The 15,432-nt window shown below is 40.5% G+C and overlaps 1 protein-coding gene across 3 annotated transcripts in view; it reads right to left on the reverse strand.

Moving 5' to 3' along the window:
- The window catches only part of ST3GAL1 (ST3 beta-galactoside alpha-2,3-sialyltransferase 1), a 90,461-nt gene that overhangs the window by 58,101 nt on the left and 16,928 nt on the right, over positions 1-15,432 (reverse strand). The window contains exon 1 of one of the 3 annotated variants that reach the window (XM_026703684.2): positions 11,253-11,474. The exons of the other annotated variants lie outside the window; for them this stretch is intronic. The gene's annotated coding sequence lies outside the window, so the exon portion shown is untranslated. Of the gene's footprint in view, positions 1-11,252; positions 11,475-15,432 lie in introns of those variants that run through there. 3 annotated transcript variants of the gene reach the window in all.

The following is a 15,432-nucleotide window of genomic DNA, read 5'->3' on the forward strand; positions in this document are numbered from 1 at the left end:
ATATCTACTAACCTTTGACATTCTTAACTAATCCATTAACTATATCTATCATATTTTTTCTCTAATCATTGATAAAATAATCCCCATACTTTAAAACATTCAGTTTGCTCTCTTTCTTTGATTGCAAGTGTTAACCTATTCGTTTCTGCACATTCTAATATTTTCCTAATCACATTTTCTTCAGTACGAGTCTGTTCTCTTTTCCAATTTTGAGCAAACTCAATTCTCGCTTCAGTTATCACATGAATAACTAGAGGATAGGAAAGGATGGTAGGATAGGATGATAGGGTGTGGTCAGGTAGGGAGGGAGGGAGTGGAATGGGATGATAGGATAGGATAGGATTAGGTGGGATGGGATGGAATAGCATAGGATTGGATAGGATAGGATAGGATAGGAGAAAGGGACTTTGGAAGTCTTCTGGTTCGACTAGCTTAGTTTCTGACCATTTCTTTAGCAGACTGGGTAATATCATGAACAGGCTGTACTTGCCCTGTTCTCCTTAGCTTATAAATGTCTTGTTTGGTCAGTTGGTTGTATGATGGGTTGTTCATTTGGAGCTGTACTTGTTCAGTGAATTTTTGCCCCATTGTATGACGTTCCTTGCCACTTGGTTTAGGGAATCCCTGCAGTTGTTAAATTAGTAACACGGTGGTTGGTTCAGTGAATCTGGCTTCCCCCATCATCTTAACCTATCCTATCATCTACCCTATCCTACCCTATCATCCTATCCTAATCCTATCCTATCATTCTATCATTCCATCCCATCAACTGTCCTATCCTACCATCCTGTCCTATCCTATCCTATCATTCCATCACCCCATCCCATCATCTATCCTATCCTACCATTCTATCCTATCATCCTATCATCCTATCCCATCCCATCATCCTATCCTATCCTATCCTACCCTTATCCTATCATCTCATCATCCTATCCAATCTAATGATCTGATTTGCTGATTCGTTGACCTCAGTGAATTTTTTTTTTAAACAAGCTTAAAGGCTTGTAATGGTGTGTAACTGGATGGATCGGTTGAAATTTATCACAGGTTAGTGAAACGAGGTGGAGGCAATGTATGCAGTGAACCTGTGAATGGGAGCCCTGTTACTCTCAAGCATTTTTCTCCTGAGAAAGCAGGGAAAGAACCGGCTGCAAACCATCAAGCGCTGCCGGAATGTTTCTCGCTCCAAGAGCCTGGGCAGCATTAAACCAGGTCAGGGACCTCTTTGGCGTTCACAAGTTGAGGTTGGAATTAGCAGCAGTTTGTTTATATGGGGCACAGCTGTTCTCAAGTATATTTCAGCTCCCAGAGAGAAATGCTGGTTTATTTAATTTTTTTTTTTTTTACAAAAGGCAGCCCAACTCAGAGACCCCCAATCTTCCGGGCACAAGGGACCAAGGAGAGGTGGTGGTTCTGCATGCTAGTTGCATCCTTGTTTGTGTGGCCCAGTTACTGGCATGCCGTGGGCTCAGGGGTGGGATTCAAATTTTTTAACAACTGGTTCTGTGGATGTGGCTTAGGTGGTGGGTGTGGCTTGGTGGTCAAGTGACTGGGTGGACATGGCTTGGTGGTCATGTTATTAGCAGGGCATGGCCAATTCAATATCACTCACATCGAGGCACGCATTTCCTCGCCTGGCCTCTCGTGACTGTGGGGATGCTGCAACAGTCGTAAGTGTGAAAAAGGGTCATAAGTCACTTTTTTCAGTGCCATTGTAACTTTGAATGGTCACTCCACACAAGCAAAGTAACAGCAAAGGAGGGGGAAAAAACTCCAGAGACGTTCCTGAGACAGGAAGTCTAGTCCTGCCGAGAATGTAATAAGGGTTAATGGAGAGACAGTTTCTGTAAGCAACACCAGAATGTTTCCTTCCTGCCTTCCTTACAGGATTAGGCCAGTAATTTCTTCTAAAAACCGGTTCTCCGAACTGCTTAGAATGTTAACAACCGGTTCTAGCAAATAAGTGTGAACTGGTAGAATCCCATCCCTGCGTGTGCTGGTTTATGGACCAGGTGTTGGGGACCCCTGACTCAGGTCATTCAGCTTAAGTGCAAGGCCCTTTTGTAGTTTGTCAAAGGCAAGAGGCCCAGAAGTGGTATTCAGCAGGTTCTGACCAGTTCTGGAGAACTGGTAGCGGAAATTTTGAGTAGTTTGGAGAACCAGCAAATCCCACCTCTGACTGGCTCCGCCCCCATCTATTCTCTGCCTCCTCAGTCCCAGCTGATTGGCTGGATCTTCTTTTGTTACCCTGCACAGGAGAACAGAGCTGGAAAGCAGGTTAGTGGGGTGGGGAGGGAATGGGGATTTTACAGTAACCTTTCCCTGCCATACCCACCAAGCCACACCAACAGAACTGGTAGTAAAAAAATTGAATCCCACTGCCTTATTTGTAAATCATGTTGTCAGTTAGGGAAGACTCCTTTATTGCTAAACCCATGTTTTTCCGGATGGTTTGAAGCAAAAGTGACTTGCTGTCTTTTCTCTTAACTCAGGTGCCTTTGCTTGCCCCGAAGGCTGAATAATAATAATAATAATAATAATAACAACAACAACAACAACAACAACAACAACGCAATACCTGTTGATGCACAAACTGAAGACAAGCAGCAAGAAAAAAATCACAAAGTACCGGGACTTACAAATTGAAGTTGAGCTACTTTGGAAAAAGAAATCTTGTGTTATCCCAATTGTGATTGGAGCACTTGAAACAATACGTAAAGGGCTGCCTCGCTATTTGGAAATTCTGAATTAATCAGGCTTGAATACCCTGATTCTACAAAAAAACCCACCCTACTTGGAACAGCTTATATCCTCCGATGCTATCTGAACAGATCCTAGGTCCTTGGTTAGGTCTCGAGCTGTTGAGCTACCAACCAGCCCCAAAGGCTGTGAATCTCACCAAAGATTAACCACCACCACCACAATAAACCACAACAACGTTTGACTGGTGATTTGTGATACGAAGCCCAGCATAGTTATCTTGTTTGCTCTGTACACTGTCATATTTTGTGTATATTATATAATAATAATGATGATGATGATGATGACAATTTTATCCCATGAGAAATCAAAGGCTGCATTATTCCGTATGCTTCGCTGGGAGAAATGTGCACATCACTTCTAGGTAAATAGGATACGATTGTTAAGTTTAAAAGTGAGCGACCCTTCACTCCTTTGCAACCATTGCAGCCCAGATAAGTCCTTGACTTACACCCGCAGTTGAGCCCAACATTTCTGTTGCTAAGGGAAACATTTGCCAAGAGAGTTTGTCCCCATTTTACGACCGTTCTTGCCGCAGCGGCTAAAGTGAATCACTGCAGTTGTTAATAACACAGTTCTTCAGTGAATCTGGCTTCCCCAATTGACTTTACTTGTCAGAAGTTCGCAAAACGGGATCACCACTGTGACTGTGGGACCCCGCAACCGTCATAAATCTGAGACAGTTGCCAAGTGTCTGAATGTTGATCATAAGACCATGGGGATACTACTAGGGTCCTAAGTGTGAGAACTGGTCATAAGTCACTTCTTTCAGTGCTGTTGTGACTTTGAACTGTCATGAAACAAACCGTTGTAAGTTGGGGATTACCTGTCTGTATCATAATCTTTCCCTATCCAAGGTTACCCTTTAGCAAGTTTCTGGTAGATATTTTTTTTTTCTTCCTCTTTTATTGTGGGTGGGGGGAACTTGTCAACTTTAAGACTTGTGGACTTCAGCCCCTGAAGGGGAAGGAGGGAGGATGAAAAGAAGGAAGGGAGGAAGGAAGGAAGGAGAGAAAGAGAGAAAGAGAAAAGAGAAAAGGAGAAAGAGAAAGAAAGAGAAAAAGAGAAATAGGAAAGAAAGAGAGAAAGAGAAAAAGAAAGAGAAAAGAGAAAGAGAAAAAAATAAAAAGAAAGAGAAAGAGAGAAAGAGAAAGGGAGAAAGAGAAAGAGAAAGAGAAATAAAAAGAAAGAGAAAGAAAGAAAGAGAAAGAAAGAAAGAAAAGAGTAAAGGAAGGAATGCTAAATAAAAGACATCTCTTTATTTTGACAGAGGTTAATGGTTTCTCTTTATGGTTGAAGAGTTGAATTGTGGCTGAAATGCTACTCCTCCAAGGCACACCTGACTAATAAATGATCTCTCTTTTTTATAATAAAAAAAGTTAATAATTGACATTCCAATATAAACTCCCCAGTTTTGTGTATAAATGCTGTAAGGCTGGTAACCACAACTTGAATTTACTATTTGATCTTGCTCAAAACTAGAGAGGTTGTCAGTTTGACGTAGGTCAAAAGGATGCAGACCTGCCCTTTGTATTTTTTTGCCTATTAAAATGAAAGCACCCAAGTCCCGTAAAGCAAACAATTAGCACAAAATCAATAATAACCAGTAGCTTTGGTGTGGTATCTTTGCATAGTTGTGTTTAATGTGTGTTACCTGCTCTGATACCTTGGACATTTATTTCTGTGGTTGAACACATGGAAGAAGCCGTGAGACTCCAGAGGACTTTATACAGCTTAGATCAACAAAAAGATAAAGAAAGAAAGAAAGAAAGAAAGAAAGAAAGAAAGAAAGAAAGAAAGAAAGAAAGAAAGAAAGAAAGAAAGAAAGAAAGAAAGACATAAGTACCAGAAGCAAACTGTTTTACCAACTGTGAGAAGTTTTATGTTAAAATACCTTTTATTCTCTATACTGTCTCCATCTTCCCTTAAACATTAACAGAATCCACAATGGAGTGAGAATGGAAAGAGACAAAGATAGATAGATAGATAGATAGATAGATAGATAGATAGATAGATAGATAGATAGATAGATAGATGACAAAAAGATAGACAGAGAGGAAAGACAGAGAGAAAAAATATATAAAGACAGACAGATGAAAGAGACAGACAGACAGACAGACAGATAGATAGATAAAAGAGACAATAAGATAGAGAGGAAAGAGACAGATGGAGAGATGAACGAGAGAGAGACAAAAAGAAAGGTAGGAAAGAGAGAGGAAAAAATAGGGAGAGATGAAAGACAGAGTCAGAACGAGAGAAAGAGGGAGAGTGATGGAGATGAGGTTAAACATTTGTTAGTGAGGCTGACATGTTCTGTCCACAAACTACAGTACTTCCCAACTTGGTTTACCAGAAGCTTAAGCCAGTATAATAACTCTTTTTTGTGTATTATTGCTAAATATGCCATGGTAGGAATAATAATCAGTTGAACATCTACTCTACAGTCTCAATCTTGCTAGTTTTCAATGCCTGGTACACTAATTTGTAATATTTTATCACCCAGAAGTTTTCTGCTGAACAAGAATAATGCTTCATTTTCTAAATTCCTGGATCGGATGTGATTTCAAGAGCATTACTTCATTCATTTGTTACTTATTTATTAAACTTATATAGCTGCCCGTATCACGTTATGGAAGAATAAATATTTCATTTTGCTTTTCTTCCTTCTCTCCTTTTAATCTTCATGGAAAGTGCTTCGGGGAAAGATGTCTCTAATTATTGCAGAAATACACAAAAGCGTTTATTTTCCCTGAGAGAAGTTTGAAAACATGAGATAAGCCAACATTCATTGGCTGATTTTTTTTGCAAACATTTCCAGAAAGGCAGAAACACTGAAATATATTAACTTAATTGAGCTGATATCATTTTCCCTGGGGAAAGCAATTTGGTAGTCAAGATATCTGCATTCCACCCTAACCCCGTTCTGCCTGATCAAGGCATGTGGCTTCGGTTTCAAAGACCTTTTGGTCACATAAATTTATTATCCCGGTTCTTAATAGGGTCACACTTCCTTGGGCAGAACTGGTACACAATTGGATGGTTTTCTTCGATTTTCATCTCCTGCTCAATGACCTTGTGGTAATTATGGGACAAAGCAGGGAAGGCCATTACACAAATCATCTAATGGTTCTCACTGTTAGGAAATTTCTCCTTAATTCCAGGTTGCTTCCCTCCTTCATTAGTTTCCATCCATTGTTTCTTGCCCTGTACTTTGGAAAACAAGTTGACCCACCCGCCTCTCAAATACAGGATTTACTTCTATCATGTCACCTCTATTACTGTTGTGGTTAGCCGGCAGCAGGTGTGGACAGGCTGAGGAGAGCAAGGACTCGGCTGAGGGGCCAGGACCATTAGGGAGTGGACTGCTGCCTTCAGAGATTGGGGGGGCTGGCAGCAGAGATGAGGAGGTTCCCGAGGAGCCTGTGCCAAGTGCGCGTGCATGCAGGATTGCTCATAGGAGCAGTTACAGCAGCACGTGTGACTCAGGAATAAGGCTGCAAGGTAATGGCGCCTCCCTCAAGAGGATAAAAGCCAGGTTTGAAGAAGCATTCTTTGCAGAAGGCAAAGACGCTCTGAAACTCAGCCTCGTGAACATTATAGTTAGTATTTGAAAACTCTTGTAAACCATTTCTTATCTGTAGGTTTTTGGCAGCCTTGGAAAACAACTGGGCAAGGCTCTTCCTTATTGGAGCTAATTAATTGGAAGCAGCCTTTTATCTGTGAAGAAAAAGAATTCATAGATGAAACCTTAAGAGGTGGGGGCTGCTGCCTTTGTCTGGTGTTGGCTCTCTTGGAACCAGGTTGCCTCAGAACAATTACTTCTTTTCTCTAGACTAGCCAGACCCAAATCCTTCAACCGTTCCTCATATGTTTTAGTCTCTAGGCCTTTAATTATCTTAGTTGCTCTTCTTTGTACTTTTTCTAGAGTCTCAACATCATTTTTGTGATGTGGTAACCAAAACTGGATGCAATATTCCAGGTGTGGCCTTACTAAGGCTTTATAAAATGATGCTAATACTTTGTGTGATTTTGATTCTATGCTTCTGTTTATATAACCAAGGATTGTATTAGCAATTTTGGCTGCCGCCAAACACTGCTGGCTCATGTTTAAGTGATCGTCCACTAAGACTCCAAGGTCCCCCTCACAGTTGCTGCTTTTGAGCCAGGTTTCACCTAATCTGTATTTGTACCTTTGGTTTTTCCTGCCTGTGTAAAACCTTGCTTTTCTCCACATTAAATTCCATGTTGTTGGATAGGGCCCATTATTTTTGTTTTTTTTGCCCAGGCTAAAAAATATACCATGAATTAAATTCTAATCAATTCAGTGCTACCTCAACTTGGATGAGATGATCCGTCACCTCACCTTGGAATGATACTGTAGTGAAAGAATAAGCCTGGCACTTAATTAGAAAGCAATTACTCATCAAAAATTAATCAGGATATTAATTAAACACAGTATCCTATTTAAATACAAGCTGGTGCTAGATTTCCAGTTGTTGATGAGAGCAGCGAGGAGAAACTGTCACGCAAACCCACATTTAATGTCACCATCCAAAGAAGACAGAGACCTTTGGCACTCTAACAAATTAGTAACTCAAAAATTGTTTATGTAATCATCATGATCAGAAGAAAGGATTTAGCATCGGAGTGAGCTTCTAAAAATTTAATCTTACTAGAAATGCATTAAAGAGATGAGGAATGTAACATTTTGGGACTACCTTCTAACATTTTTAACAAGGAGTTCTCAAACTAAGGATTGCTGCAATTAAGAGGTTATAAAGAAAATTAGAAAGGTGTTCCAGTAAAGGTAGTCCTTGATTTGCAACAGTTCATTTAGTGACCTTTTGGAGTTACAATGGCACTGAGAAAAGTGACTTATGACCGTTTTTCACGCTTACGCCTGTTTCAGCATCCCCATAGTGCAAAATTTCCATGGCTAAGCAAGACAATTGTTGAGTTTTGTCCCCTTTTACATCCAATATGTGAATCACTGCATGTTATGGTTCGACAGCAGCCTGTGCAGACGGCAGCAGAATCGGACAGTGGGGAAGAACAGGGACCAGTTCTGGAGTCCGGGGAGGATTCAGATGAGGGTCCTGCATCCGATACAGAGATGGGGCCAGGACCATCTGGGAGGCGGGTGTTGACTCCGGAGCCTCCAGAGTCTGGCAGCCGCGAGGCTGAGGAACAAGGGGAGCCTGTTCCCAGTGCGTGTGTGCGCAGGGCTGCTAGAAGGCAAGAGTAGCTAAAACAAAAGGGCGACTCAGGAGTAAGGCTTGGAAGTGATTGCCCCTCCCATAAGGTATAAAAGACAGGCCAAGGTGAAGAAACCATTGCAGGAAGCAAAGTCGTTTGCTCTCTTCGGATTAATCCTTGAAGCTCTGTGCGGACTTTGTACTTCATTTAGCTTTTTATAGTTCATTTGGCACTTTAGTTGTTGGCAGCAATTCAAAGGAGATAAAGGTGGATACTTATCTCGAGAAACTGTTTGGGACTCATTACAGGCTGGGAATGAACATAATTCCCCGCCGTTGAAATAAAACAAGAGTTGTTGGACTGAGTGTGTGCTTAAGTATGGTCTCGGGAAGCCTTGGTCAGAACAGTGCAGTTAAGTTATAAAAGAGTTGTTAAGTGAATCTGACTCCCCTATTGACTTCGCTTGTCAAAGGGTCACAAACAGCAATCCCATGACCCCGGGAAATTGCAACTGTCATAAATATGAGTCGGTTGCCAGGTCTGAGTTTTGACCATGTTGCAATGGTCATCAGGGTGAAAACCATTGCTCAATCACTTTTTTTCAGGGTCACTATAACTTCAAATGGTCACTAAACAAGAAACTCTAAGTCAAGGACTACCTGGTAACTGCTGGCTTTCAGCAATACTGTCATAAAATGCAGTCATGTGATTGAGGATACTGCAAATATCCGAAAATGCAGGTTGGAGGCGCAGCGCCAGAAGTGAAGTCAATGACCACCGGGGGGGGGGGGCGTTAAGCATCAAACATTTGAATCCGGATCATAAGCAACTCCAGGTATGTTTCCGTATGCGACTGGTGGCAAGTTGAAAACTGATGTGTACAGCAGTACAGGGAGTCCTCGACTGACAACAATTCATTTAGTGACCATCCGAAGTCACAAAGGCACTGAAAAAAATGACTTATGGCCATTTTTCACACTTATGATCGCTGCAGTATCCCCATAGTCATGTGACTTACATTCAGATGCTTGACAACCGGTTCATGTTTATGACGGTTGCAGTGTCCTGAGGTCATGTGATCATCTTTCACTTAACACGTGTCTCACTGGGCAACATAAATTCTGGATTCAGTTGTGGCTGCAAGTCAAGGACTACCTGTATATTGGTTTACCTGCAAAGACCATGGATTCTGCATTGCAGAAGCATTTTAAGAACAGTAACAGCACTTAGATTTATATATTACTTCATAGTGCTTTACAACTCTCTCTAAGCAGTTTATAGAGTCAATAAATTGCACCCAACAATCTGGGTCCTCTGTTCTATTCTATTCTATTCTATTCCTTCCAATATTCTATTCAATTCAATTCTATTCTATTCTATTCTATTCCTTCCAATATTTATTCAATCTATTCTGTTCTGTTCTGTTCTGTTCTGTTCTACTTCTCTACTCTACTCTACTCTACTCTACTCTACTCTATTCTACTCTATTCTATTCCTTCCAATATTTATTCAATCTGTTCTGTTCTGTTCTGTTCTACTCTACTCTACTCTATTCTATTCCTTCCAATATTTATTCAATCTATTCTGTTCTGTTCTGTTCTGTTCTATTGTATTCTATTCTGTTCTACTCTACTCTACTCTACTCTACTCTACTCTACTCTACTCTACTCTATTCTATTCTATTCTACTGTTTTAACCTCCAGTCCCCAATTATCTTTGTTGCTCTCCTCTGCACTCAGCCTAGTGTCTCAACATCTTTTTTTATATCGTGGCAACCAAAACTGGATGCAATATTCCAAGTTCACCAAGGCATTAAAAGTGGTAGCAACACCTCCCATGATCTTGATTCTATCCCTCTGTTAATACAGCCTAAGATTGCATTGGTGGCAGTCATGCCCAATTCTTCACAACCCCATGGACCACAGCATGCCAGCCCCCTGCCACGACCATCCTCCACTATTTCCCAGAGTTGGGAAGGAACTGGGCATGGCTAGTCTAGTGAAAAGAAAGACCAGGGGAGACATGATAACAGTGTTCCAATATTTGAGGTGCTGCAACAGAGAGGAGGAGGGGGTCAAGCTATTTTCTAAAGCATCTGAAGGCCAGACAAGGAATCATGGATGGAAACCGAACAAGGAGAGATTCAACCTGGAAATAAGGAGAAACTTTCTGACAGTGAGAACAATCAGCCCATGGAACAGAAGTTGTCCTCGGAAGTTGTGGGAGCCCCATCACTTGAGACTTTTAAGAAGAGATTAGACTGCCATCTGTCAGAAATGGTGTAGGGTCTCCCACTTGGGTGGGGGAGGGGGGTTTGGACTAGCTGACCTACAAGGTCCCTTGCTACTCTGATTATCTGTTATCTACAGGAGCCTAACAGACTCATTTGTAGTATTTCTGTTGCTTCCTTATTATTTGCAATTTGGAATTCAAGATCTTATTGCTAGTAGAAATAAACATGCAACGTGAGATGCAAGATGGTTATTTAGCTTCTTAAAAACTCAAAAATGATTGTCAAAGAAGTAGGGCAACTTCTGCTCAACAAAGCCAGATTGGAGATATTAAAAAGAAAATGTTTGGAAAGCAGAACAGAAAATTGGGACAAGAAAAGTGAGAGGTGGGTTGGAGGAGAGAAAAAGGTTGGCAGATTTAATAAATATCGATAAAGGAGAATATTGGTAGCAGCTCAGAGTTGAAACAAGGGGGTCTTTTATGCTCTCTGAGCCTTGTTGTTTTCTTGCAGATGTTTCATTAACCTAACTAGGTAACATCATCAATGCACTCAAGATGTTATCTAGTTTGGGTAATGAAAACGCCTACAAGAAAATAACCAAGCTCAGAGAGCACCAAGGACCCCTCAGGAAAATATATTGGCAGTCATTAAGAGAAGGTTGGAAGGAAATGCTAGAAGTAGTAAGAATGACTCTAGAGACACTGAGGGAAAGGTCAAGAGGCCATAAATCGACTTGCCTCCAAGAAAACCCTGGGCACCTTTTGATATTTCCTTATCAGTTCTAACCCTTTTTGTGCAGAACTTGTGTTGCAGTAATTTATAAGCAGGGTTGGGAAGCATAGTTTCTGTTCTTGTTAAGTCTAAAACAAGTCAGTCTTTTTAATAAGCTGCCCAAAGGGATTCATTAAGAAGAAGAAAAAAAGGTGGCTAATTTTCCCAGGCACAGATAGGTAAGGAATCGACCTCTCCGTTTATCTTTTTGAAAACTGCAGATTTCTACGCTCAGCATAGGACAGAGAGACAGCCTGGTTCTTCCACCAAATAGGGAAAGCAATCCACTCACCAGCTCAGAATTCCTTATCTCTTCTGGTAACCAGATAAAAGCTCGAATGGAAGTTCATGCAAGTTTTAGCAGGCAGAACAAATGAAAACGAGAAGTGAGGTACGCATGGAAGCCAACACAGTCCCTCTGTTGAGGGAGTTGATAAAATAATTAATTATGATAAACAAGCAAGCAAGACTGGCACTTTTAGTTCCCTGGACTTCAAGCAGTGTGCTTCAAGAAAGCTTTCAGTAACTGTTGCAACCACTCAAACGCTTTAAACTTTGCCCTGTCCAATTGAGTTTATTTACTGCTTAATAAGTAAAAGAGGGCTTGCAAATATGACCTAGACATCTGTTTACCCAGGGGAAAAAAAGAGGTTTTGAGAAGAAGAGATAAATTGTCAGATGACTGCAACGCTACAGAAAAGTTCAAGCTCAATAGATACTTATGTAGGGTTATACTTCTCAAGAATCAAAGGCAAATAAAGAGAGATATTAAAGATAGAGCCAGAAACATGACTCTGTCCAAAATCATGCCAGTAAGACAGTTTTGGAATTGCATCTGGATCTCCTCCTATTCTTGACCTGTTGCAGTTCTCCTGGGTTTAAATTCCATTGTTATTTCTGGATGGGTAGAACGAGATAATAACAATAGCATTGAGGCTTATATAACCACTCCACAATGCTTTATAAGCACTTCCTGGGCGGTTTACAAGATAGAAGTATTATTTGCATGTTGCCCCCAACAATAGTTTGAGCTCACAAGGAATTTTCCAGCAACAAACTAAGAAGCAAAACAGGAGCATGAAGGTATTAACATGGATTTAAATTTACTCTGAGCTAACCCCAACTTTCCACTGAATATAAAGAAGCCAAACGTTTCTGTTTCACTACCTCATTCCATGATTATAATCTCTGTGCTGCCTTTAATCTTTGTGGGTGAATGTTGTTGTTGTTTTGTTTTTAAAAAAGCTAACTGGGGGAAAAAAAAGATTCCAAATCTATTTTATAAGATGCCCTGAGAGAGTGCTTTATGGAATGCAAGAATAGAGAGGTAAGATGAAGACTTTGGAAGATGATTCCATCAGCTCAGTTTCATTATAGAGCTGCGCACTTTTTTTTAAAAAAAAAAACATTTTCAAAGAACAACTTTGAACTTTAAAAGTATATTAGCATTAATTAGTGGATTTTTTTTTTAAAAAAAGCAGTGCTGTCTTTTCCCTTCCTTCCCTGGTTTGTGTAGAAATCTGATATAAAATTGGTTTGGTTTAATAACTCGTAGAGATGGACTGAATGCATCCATAACATTTCTCCAAAAACAATTTTGAGCCATCTCTGGAATAGGATGCTTTTAATGAAAATTATGAAAGCAGTGTTGTCCATTCTACACAAGTCTGCTCTTTTTGTATCTCTGAATGACCACACACACACACACACACACACACACACACACACACACACACACAAATGGGAGGGGCTTGCATCAAGTGGTGCAATCATCATTTGACACACACACCCCATTTGTACATAGCCCTGTTTCATGGATTCCCACAAAGAAATCTATTCATACATAATAACAGAGTTGGAAGGGACCTTGGAGGTCTTCTAGTCCAGCCTCGTGCTCAGGCAGGAAACCCTGTACCATTTCAGACAAATGGTTGTCCAATTTCTTCTTAAAAACTTCCCAGTGTTGGAGCATTCACAACTTCTGGAGATGCAAGCTGTTCCACAAATGGTTCTCCTTAGTTCTAGGTTGCATTTGTCCTTGGCTAGTTTCTATCTATTGCTCCTTGTCCTGCCTTCTGGTGCTTTGGAGAATAGCTTGACTCCCTCTTCTTTGTGGAAGCCCTTAAGATATTGGAACCTTGCTGTCGTGTCACTCCTACAGGTTGTCCTTGACGTACACAACTACAATTGAGCCCAAAATTTCTCCTACTGAGACAGTTGTTAAGTGAGTTTTGACCCATTCTATGATCTTCCTTGCTAGAGTTAAGTGAGTCACTGCATTTGTTTAATTAGTGACATGTTGCAAAAGGTTGCCAAAGCTGATCACATGACCTTCAAGTCACTGTAACTACCATAAAAACATACCAGTTGCCAAGTGTCCAAAATTGGGTTGGTTGCTCTCAGTCAGACAATTTCTCCTTGTTTCCGGGTTGAATCTCTCCTTGATCAGCTTCCATCCATTATTCCTTGTCTGGCCTTCAGGTGCTTTAGAAAATAGCTTGACCCCTTCCTCCTCTCTGTGGCAGCCCCTCAAATATTGGAAGACTGCTATCATGTCTGCCCGGGTCCTTCTCTTCACTAGACTAGCCAGGCCCAGTTCCTGCAACCATTCTTCATAGGTTTTAGCCTCCAGTCCCCTAAACATCTTGGTTGCTCTTCTCTTTTTCTAGAGTCTCAACATCTTTTTTATAGCATGGTGACCAAGACAGGATGCAGTACTCTAGGTGTGGTCTTACTAAGGCTTTATAGAGTGGTATTAGTATCATAGATGCTTGATGTGGCAAACATGTTATGAAAAAGCTCATCTAGACTTTTTTCATTCATAAGCAAAAGGGAAGTTTCTGTGGATTTTAAATCAGCACAAAATGTAAAAGTTGTTGAATCAACGGAAAATGTGGAAATACTCTCACCCTGCTCAACTTTCGCCAATTTCCAACCCAGTTTCTGTGACATTGACCAACTGCTAAAACGGCTATTTTCTTTCACTTTAAAAGAGGAATTATTTTTTTTTGCACATGGAAATCAACGAATCTAAAAAAGGAAGTGGAACTTCTGCTTTCTAGAATTGTTCAGAAATACAATAATAGGAATTCAACTGGAACTGAATCAACCAATTCAGTTGAATCTACTCAATGTTCCTCAACCGTGGCAACTTTAAGATTCGTAGACTTGCTGAGGTTGAAAAACACTGTACAGTGGAACCTCGGGTCACGAACATTTCTGATCATGACCAAATCGGGTGCCGACCAAAAAATCCACAAAATGTTCAGCTCTAGTCACAAACACATCCTCGATTGGTGATCAAATACTAACCGTGGCAATTTCCCCTTCCACGCCATATTTTTTTTGCACACACATGCTCAATCAGTCTTGCTTCCGGTCACGACCAAATCGGGTTGCAACTGAAGTCCTGGAATGGATTACGGTCATGACCCGAGGTTCCACTGTACTAAGGCAATGTTTCTCAACCGTGGAAAATTTAAGGCATGTGGACCTCAACTCCCAGAATTCCCCAGGCAGTTTAGAAAGTCAGCCTATTGCCCCCAACAATCTGGGTCCTCATTTTACTGACCTCCCAAGGATGGAAGGCTGAGTCAACCTTGAACAAGTCAGGATCAAACACCTGGCAGTGAGCAGTGAATTAACCTGCAATACCGCATTCTAATCACTGCGCCACCATGGCTCCTAATGATGATACCTAGTTGGGGTAATGAAACATCTGCAAGAAAACAATCAACATTGTCCTTTATTGATATAATAAACATATTCTATTTATGTAGTCCTTAAAAGTCAACACAATTTGGTGGTACATAGTCATCATCATCATCATCAGTTCCTCATCATTATTATCATCATAATACGGAAGATATTCAACATTGAGAAACATTACAGCATTCCTGTCTCTCTAAAGATAATGTGGAAGGAAGGAAATGTTTGTCCCAGTAAGCCCTTTCAACCACATTATTATTCACTTGTAATTTGATTAATAAAGATGAATTGTGTATATTAAACATCCAATATCTTGGAACTGCAGTTTCTAGAATTCCTGCCCAGCCTGGATATTAGCTGTACCAGCACATCTCAAAATGCCAAACTGGAATTTTTAAGGAAATCCTTAAGCCTTTGAAGGCTCTCATAGGTTTAGCCTTTAGAATACCAAGATGAATTCATAAGCAAGAACAATTATAGCTCTGAAAATAAAGCCTGCATTGGTGAATATTGTGCATGATCATATATTCTTGAGACTGGACAGCCATTTGTCTAAAATGGCATAGTTTCCTGTTTGAGCATGGGCTTGGGTAGAAAACCTTCAAGGTCCCTCCAACGTTTGTTATTCTGTTATCCTTAAGCTTTGTTGCCTTTGGGATATAGAGCACAGACGTGTAAGACATACATTCATATTACATTTTTATTATATATACATATATAAAACTATTCTACCAATGTAAAAAATACAACACATTATTGCCTTG

This window comes from Pseudonaja textilis, chromosome 3 (genome assembly GCF_049901715.1).
Source record: "Pseudonaja textilis isolate UNSWEBS1 chromosome 3, rPseTex1.2, whole genome shotgun sequence".
Classification (NCBI taxonomy): domain Eukaryota; kingdom Metazoa; phylum Chordata; class Lepidosauria; order Squamata; family Elapidae; genus Pseudonaja; species Pseudonaja textilis.